The sequence below is a fragment of the Lithobates pipiens genome, unplaced genomic scaffold (genome assembly GCF_037356315.1).
Source record: "Lithobates pipiens isolate NorthernLeopardFrog02 unplaced genomic scaffold, aLitPip1_a1.2 Scaffold_1, whole genome shotgun sequence".
Lineage (NCBI taxonomy): Eukaryota > Metazoa > Chordata > Amphibia > Anura > Ranidae > Lithobates > Lithobates pipiens.
The window spans coordinates 68,165,918-68,172,134 of NW_027507685.1; positions in this window are offsets into that span (position 1 = coordinate 68,165,918).

Below are 6,217 nucleotides of genomic sequence, written 5' to 3' on the forward strand. Positions count from 1 at the left end.
GGGGATTTTAATGTGAGAATTGCATACATCCCAACTGTCCCACGAGTTATATTTAATTCTGGGATCCAGCAGATTGGGGCCATGCTTCTGAGCCAAGCTCTGGTATGTATGTTCCAGCACTTTGCTTTGGATCTCAATAGTAGCATTGCGAGGCAGAGTGATCTTCTGCACAACAGAAGCTTCATAGTCCCAGCCATAATGTAACTGAACAGCAGCACAAAGATCCCAGGCTCAGGTAAATAGTCCCTATTTAGGTCACAGCTAATCATGCTTGGGAAGAGAACCTATCATTTCTACACTAATGTCACGTACACACGATCGGAATTCTCGTTGAAAAAAGCTCTGATGGTTTTCCCGACGGAATTCGGCTCAAGCTGCTTGCTTACACATGGTCACACCAAATTCCGATCGTTTATAACGTGGTGACGTACAACGTTGAATCTGAGCATGTGTGATTTTTTAACGTGTCGGAATTGCATACACCTGATTGGAATTTCTGATAGAAAGTTTTCCCATCGGGAAAATTGAGAACATGCTATCAATTTTTGGCTGGTGGAAATTTGGACAGCTAAATTCCGATGGAGCATACACACGGTCACATTTTCCGATGAAAAGCTCTCATCTGTCTTTTTCTGGCCGGAATTCCGATCGTGTGTACGCGGCATAAGGCATAATCAGCAGGATGTGGGATATACTTTGTGAGAAGTAACTAATGTTACTGAACCTTTAGTTTTCAGCTTTAGTTTTTTGAGTTGTCACCAGAAAAAGAATAGTCTCTAAAGGTGGAATTTCCCTTCGCTTTGGGAAACTTTCCAATCACTTCTTGCTGTGTCTTCATTATACAAAGTAGGTAGAAATTTCCCCAGCGCAGAACACAAACTGCAATTAAAGTGATTGTAAAGGAGCTTTGTTATTTATATATATATAAAAAAAAAAAAAATCATCCTTACTTGCCTCCTCTGTGCAGTTGGTTTTTGTACAGGGCACCCTGGATCCTCCTCTTCTTGGGTCCCTCTTTGCTGCTCCTAGTCCCTCCCTCCTTTGAGTGCCCCTCAGCCAACAGCTTGCTACAGGGGTCACCCAAGCTGAGTCGGAAGCTCTATGTATCCATTCAGACACAGAGCCCTGACCTTGCCCTGCCCCCTCTCTCCCCTGATTGGCTGACCTTGACAGCAATGGGAGCCAATAGCGCCACTGCTTTGTCTAAGCCAATCAGGAGGATTGTACTGGATGGCTGAGGGGATCATGGACATTGCTGGAGAGAGAGGAGCACAGGTAGGTATTTTTTTTTTGGGGGGGTGCACACATATATATATATATATATATGATAAAAAAAAAAAAACCTTGTGCCTTTACAACTCCTTTTTAAATCTTAATCGAGGTTCCGACTCCATCCAAACTTCGAAAACATCTTTGACTGGGGTTCACATTCAGTGGACTAATACACTAGACCAGGAAGATAAACTGAAACCTTGAGAAAGTAGGCTGTGTACCCCTTATGCTTTTCATGTTCAGTAATGATTATAGGGGGTTATTTACTAAAGGCAAATCCACTTTGCACTACAAGTGCAACATGCACTTGGAAGTGCAGTCGCTGCAAATCTGAAGGGTAGATCTGAAATGAGGGGAAGCTCTGCTGATTTTATTATCCAATCATGTGCAAGCTAAAATGCTCTTTTTTTATTTTGCTTGCATGTCCCCTTTCGTAAATAACCCCCATAGTGTCTGTTTATTTATTCAAGAAGATTGAGACAAATATGGAAACTGCCATTGCTGACCTGCACCTGAAAATGTAAGCTAACTGGCTGCTATGCTGACACTCTTGCTCTAATAATTTGTAAGTTGTTGACCCAAACAAAGTATGTAGATCAGAAGTTCTAAGTGCATATGGAGTTCATTTATCTGCATATTTGTCATGTTACATTGACTTAGGACTTATTGAGGCCAAATGATCAGCATCACACTTAGAAGCCTTCCTATTTCAGTCTCGCTCTAAAGAGAAAAACTACCAACACTCAGCACTACACTTGTTACAATCAAGAGATGATCTTAAGCAATCAGATTGAATAGTGTTTGAGGAACTATGTTGTCATCAGATGAGAGTAGGTACAGATCAAATAATGCTGATAATTAATGATATAAAATAAAAAAGATACATGCATGTATATATAGACCTATATACCCTGGAGGTCTGGGCTATCATCAGTGGATAGTCTCTTGCTGAGACAGCTAGCTGGAGTTAGGCTGCCTCTGTGAGTGGGCTGTGAACCCAAAAGCTGCAATAGAAGAAGAGTAGGGGGAGAAAGGAGCGCCAAGTCGCCAATAGTGTAGCGGGATTTACTCAACTGTGTATGTTAAAAAACAATAAAATTGCATTCACAAAAGCTGCTTAAAACAGGCATACACGAAGCTCCTTGTGGAGCCATCAGTGCAGAGTCCAGTCCTGACAGAGACTGCTGAGATGACTGAAACACTGTGGAAGCCAGGGATTCAGGCAAACTGCCAGAGAACCACCACGGGAGACTCGAAAAAGGAGCTGTTGGATATCACAGACTCTGTAGCCAATCGGGAACGTGTTTCAGAGGCCAAACTGCACCTCCTTGTCAGCCTCTGATGACGAAATGCTTCCACTGTGCTCCAGTCATCTTAGCAGTCTCTACACTGGCAGCTTCACATGAAGCTTTTATATGCCTGTTTTATAAGACTTTTGTGAGTGCAATTTTATTATATTTTAACATACACAGTTAAAAAACACACACAACACAAATGTTGCACTTAATAAAAACATTTAAAAAAAAATAGGAGCATTTCTGATTCAGTAAGATGTAAGCATGTTCTACATCAATGCTGACTAAAGAGGGGTACTTGACCCTCAGGATCTGGGGTTGCCCAAACACATTACCCGACATAGAATTTTGGTTTATCCAAATTGGAATTTACAACTGAACTCTTCTACATGATGACTTCTAAACAAATACTGTTTTTCTGAGCTATCACCTAAGCCCTAAATTATGTTTTCACCTTTATACATTAAGATCTGTGAAGCACGGTGACAGGATAATATAACTTTGGTGTGGGCGAGTGGGATGTTCATTGTTACTTGCCACTCAATGGCTGAAGAAGACACTGGATTCAGAAAAAGAAAGGTGAAGGTGGTGGCAGTGAGGAATGACCCTATCAGCAGTGGAGCAGGGCACACTAAGCCCTTGTACACACGGTCGGACATTCCGACAACCAAATCCGTCTGATTTTGTCCGAAACTGTTGCATACACACAGTCGGACAAAGTTGTCATAAAATCCAATCATACTTAAGTCTGATCGGATCATGTTGTCGGAAAATTTTATAGCCCAGCTGGAAAACTTGGCCCGTCAGTTACTCCGACGGAAACAGTCCGATGGAGCCCACACACTGTCGGATTATCCGACAACACAGTCCTATCGGACATTGTCCATTGGAATGTCCGACCGTGTGTACACAGGCTAAGACTGCCATAATGTGCACTATTACCCAAGACTCAGATTAGAACTAGGGTCCTTGATCTTAAGGGTCACTTCACTGTCCTTCAGATCTTAGGGGGAGCCAGACTGTGCCAGCGGGAATAGAAAATGCCCTTCTCATTAGTGGGAGTATACAGTACCTCAGGCTAATTGGTCAGTGGAACTAAAATAATGTATTTAGCATCTGTGGTTAGTAATAAGAGGGTTATTGCCCCATCATTGGGGTCAGTAGGGGAAATAGTGCTGTCCTGCCCACTCTGAGCTCTGGCACTCCCTGTTACATTGCCAGGGCTCCTGAGCCAGAGCTGTAAGAGAAACCTACCACTGCACATCAGGCTCCACCACCAGGTACGTAACAAGTGCCCTATAGTTTGGGTCAGTGGAAAGAAAATTACCCTGTCATTGGGGTCAGTGGAAAGAATAGTATTGTTCTGTTGTTGCAGTCAGTGGAAGAAATGTTGCCTCATCATTAATGTCGTTGAGAGGAATAGTGCCTCATTATTAGTGTCAGTGGAAAGAATAGTGCCCTATCATTGGGTCAGTGGAAGGAATAGTGCCTCAACTTTAAAGTTGGTGGAAGCAATGGTTCTTCCTTGTTGAAGCCTACTGTTGGGGTCAGTGGAAGGAATAGTGCCAATTAATTGGTGCTAGTGTTAGGAATGATGCCTTGTTGTTGGGGTCAGTGAAAGGAATAGTGCCTCATTGTTTGGATCAGTGGGCGGAAAAGAGTCCTACCAATGGGGTCAGTGGGAGAATTAGTGACCCATCATTGGAGACAGTGGAAGGAATGGCACCCCATCATTGGTGTCATTGGAAGGAAAAATTCCTCACCATGCATGTCAGTGAAAAGAATAGTACCCAATAGTTCAGGTTAGTGGGAGGAAAAATGCCTCACTGTTGAAATCACTGGGAGGAATATGCACTATTATTGGGGTCTATTGTTGGTGTCACTGAGAGGAACAGAACTCCAAATGAGTGCCTCACCATTTGAATCAGTAGAAAAATAATTGTTCCTCATTGTTGATATCAGTGGGAGCTATAGTTGTGGTCAGTGAGAGGAATAGTGCCCTATTGTTGGTGTCGGTGAGAGGAATAGTGCCCTATACTTGTGGTTGGTGAGAGGAATAGTGCCCTATAGTTGTGGTTCGTGAGAGAATTAGTCCCAAAACCAAACTGTGGTATCAGGAAAATTAACTTTGAAAAAACCATAGCGCTTGCTCGTCAGGAGCCAGCGCTACAGTTGGTGTCAGTGAGAGGAATAGTGCCCTATAGTTGGTGTCGGTGAGAGGAATAGTGCCGTATAGTTGGTGTCGGTGAGAGGAATAGTGCCGTATAGTTGGTGTCGGTGAGAGGAATAGAGCCGTATAGTTGATGTCGGTGAGAGGAATAGTGCCCTATAGTTGGTGTTGGTGAGAGGAATAGTGCCGTATAGTTGGTGTCGGTGAGAGGAATAGTGCCGTATAGTTGGTGTTGGTGAGAGGAATAGAGCCCTATTGTTGGTGTCGGTGAGAGGAATAGTGCCCTATAGTTGGTGTCGGTGAGAGGAATAGAGCCCTATAGTTGATGTCGGTGAGAGGAATAGTGCCCTATAGTTGGTGTCGGTGAGAGGAATAGTGCCCTATAGTTGGTGTTGGTGAGAGGAATAGAGCCCTATAGTTGATGTCGGTGAGAGGAATAGTGCCGTATAGTTGGTGTCGGTGAGAGGAATAGTGCCGTATAGTTGGTGTCGGTGAGAGGAATAGAGCCCTATAGTTGATGTCGGTGAGAGGAATAGTGCCCTATAGTTGGTGTCGGTGAGAGGAATAGTGCCCTATAGTTGGTGTCGATGAGAGGAATAGTGCCCTATAGTTGGTGTCGGTGAGAGGAATAGTGCCGTATAGTTGGTGTTGGTGAGAGGAATAGAGCCCTATAGTTGATGTCGGTGAGAGGAATAGTGCCCTATAGTTGGTGTCGGTGAGAGGAATAGTGCCCTATAGTTGGTGTCGGTGAGAGGAATAGAGCCCTATAGTTGATGTCGGTGAGAGGAATAGTGCCCTATAGTTGGTGTCAGTGAGAGGAATAGAGCCCTACAGTTGGTGTCGGTGAGAGGAATAGAGCCCTACAGTTGGTGTCGGTGAGAGGAATAGAGCCCTACAGTTGGTGTCGGTGAGAGGAATAGTGCCCTATAGTTGTGGTCGGTGAGAGAATTAGCCCCAAAACCAAACTGGTATCAGGAAAATTAACTTTGAAAAAACCATAGCGCTTGCTCATCAGGAGCCAGCGCTACAGTTGGTGTCAGTGAGAGGAATAGTGCCCTATAGTTGGTGTCGGTGAGAGGAATAGTGCCCTATAGTTGGTGTCGGTGAGAGGAATAGTGCCCTATAGTTGGTGTCGGTGAGAGTAATAGTGCCCTATAGTTGGTGTCGTGGGAGGAATAGTGCCCTATAGTTGGTGTCGTTAGAGGAATAGTGCCCTATAGTTGGTGTCGTTAGAGGAATAGTGCCCTATAGTTGGTGTCGGTGAGAGGAATGGTGCCCTATTGTTGGTGAGAGGAATAGAGCCCTATAGTTGGTGTCGGTGAGAGGAATAGAGCCCTATTGTTGGTGTCGGTGAGAGAAATACAGCCCTATTGTTGGTGTCGGTGAGAGGAATAGAGCCCTGTTGTTGGTGTCAGTGAGAGGACTAGTGCCCTATAGTCATGGTCAGTTAAGTATATTGCTGCAAGGGGTGGTTAATGGC